The following is a 2,648-nucleotide window of genomic DNA, read 5'->3' as shown; positions in this document are numbered from 1 at the left end:
CTGTTCAGCTCTTTAGTATCTTGAATTCTTCCTTGTGCTTTGGCTTCTCTATGCTCCAGTGCAATCTTCAGAGTTTCTCCTGACATCCATTTTGGTCTTTTCTTCCTCTTTTGTCTTTGTAACGACCGTTTGTACTCTTCCTGGATAATACATTTTATAAAAACATAAACGTAGGTTATACACATGGATTTTCTCTGATGGTATGCATAGGAATCAGATAGATTACATCTGCGGAAAAAATCGCTGGAGAAGCTCAATATCAGCTGTGAAAACTAGGCCAGGAGCTGATTGTGGAACAGGCCACCAACTACTCATATGCAAGTTTAAGCTGAAGCTGAGGAAAATTAAACCGAATCCACAGGAGCCAAAATATGACTTTGAGATCATCCCACCTGAATTTCAGAATCATCAAGTTTGATTAGCGTGTGTTTAATTTTCTTTTATATTTCTAGAATCTACTAGTATACTATGTACCTTACCCACTCACCATAATCCTACCTTTTAAATTGTTACTTTAATAGGGAATGCACATCTCCCTGATAATCTTTAGAATTCTGTATATAGACTCTCACTCTTGACTAGGATATTACAAATCATCTAATTTAGTGATTTCTGAACCAAACTTCAGGGAGCTCTGGTGGTCTAGTAAGAATCTGCAATGCAATCCCAAAGGCTTGCTTTTCAAAACTAACAATTGCTCTGCAGGACAGGATGGGTGATCTCATCTATTGTGTTTCACTGCCTCTGAAAACCCTCTGGAGGATCAGTCATGAGTTGGTTCTGACTCAATGGCACATAACAGTAAAACAAACTGAACATAAAAATAAGACAAAGCCCTTATTTGAAGCATGAATTTCAGATTTCTTTCTTTGAAATAATTGTAGAGGCCAAGGAATCTATATTTTTAACAAATTCCCCAGGGATTCTTATGTAGTTGTTTTGTTAGGTAACATTAACTTGGCTCTGAATCATGGCAACCTTACCTGCAACACATCAAAAACCTGCTTAATCATGTACTGGCCTCACAATCTCTGCTGAGCACTACTTTTCTAAGTGTGATATCTCTCTCAAAAGACTGGTCCCTCCTGACAATACGTTCGTAGTATATGAGATGATGTCTCATCATTCTTACTTCTAATTAGCACTCTGGTTTCACTTTATCCAAGATGGACTTGTTTGTTCCTTTTGTAGTTCATTAAATAGTTAATATTCTTTGCCAATCACAATTCAAAGGTATTCTTCCTTATTTATTACTCAACTTTCACAAGTATATGAAGAAATTGAAAATAGCATGACTTGGATCATGCTGTCCTGTGTTTGAATTCTTCATTTTTCTCTTCCATGCTAAGTACTCACAACTTTGAACAATTCTACTTGAAGTGTGTTGTCGAGACAAGAAGTCAATGTAAGTATGCTTTGACATTTATACTATCATTTGAAAATATGGTCATATATCTTGCCCTAACATTTTTTGCTTTGTTTCCTTTAATAAATAATCTCTCCCAATTTTGAGGGCCATGCAAGATGTTTAATATGTATTTTAAGATGGTGACACCTTTCCGAGGAACTCTGGTGGCTACTCCTTAATCTGTTGAGAGTTGCACTTGTGTTACTATCCCAAAGGCGGTGCTTCTCTGATGTTTAGAATCAACCAGCAGTACCACATGAAAAAGATGACCAGTCTCCTCCCGAAAAATTTACAGTCTCTGAAAATCCAATGAAGGTCAGTATTAATCAGTTGAAACTCTGCAGTAATTAATTTTTTTGTTTAATAAGCATCTCTCTTAATCTTAAGTCATTTATAAATTTAATGAGCATTTTCTTAATTTCATAATCGAGGTTAGTATTTCCTCCATCTAGTCTACATATAAGCTGTAGTGGTGTAGTTTATAGGGAGTTGCTCTGAAAACCCAGAGGTGGTTCCACTCTGGCAGTTCGAATCCACTGGTGACTCTGAGGGAGAAATTTGGACAATCTCCTTTCGTGCGATTCATAGCCTCCAAAAAAATTGTTAGAGGATTATTTGAGAATCAGTTCTGACTTGATCACAATGAGAGCTTTTGAAATTTGAGATTCAACAAATACTGACCCTGTTCTAAATTCCAAGAGTGTAATGATGAGTAAACTCAGATATGATATCATCTCATGAGTAGAAATCCAAATGCCACAAAATATATAGGACACCAACAGAACGTTTTTATTAGGTGTCAAATCGAGTATGACCATATGAACAATACATCTGAAACTTGTCCTATCCTGTGGTAATCTTACAATCTGTGACACACTTTAAGCTCATTGCTGCAGTGACTGTGTCAACACATCTGGTTAAGGATCTTCCTCCCCTTCACCTTCCCTCTACCTTCTCCAAGGAATAACCTCTCCTAGCAACATGCCCAAAATATGTGAGAGGAAGATTTATCATTTTTGTCTCCAAGGAGCACTCTGGGTTTGTTTTTTTGGAAGTCCATGGGATATTGAGCACTCCTCTCTAACACCACAGTTCAAAGGCATCAGCTTTTCTTCTGTCATCCTTATTCACTGTCCAGCTCTCAGATGCATACCAAGTGATTGAAAAGACTATGGCCTGAATCAGGCATACCTTAGTCCTCAAACTGACATCACTGCTCCTCAGTAATTTGGAAAGGTCC

The sequence above is a fragment of the Elephantulus edwardii genome, unplaced genomic scaffold (assembly GCF_000299155.1).
Source record: "Elephantulus edwardii isolate Elephantulus edwardi_28Jun2011 unplaced genomic scaffold, EleEdw1.0 scaffold00249, whole genome shotgun sequence".
Lineage (NCBI taxonomy): Eukaryota > Metazoa > Chordata > Mammalia > Macroscelidea > Macroscelididae > Elephantulus > Elephantulus edwardii.
Note: the sequence above shows the minus strand (reverse complement) of the source record.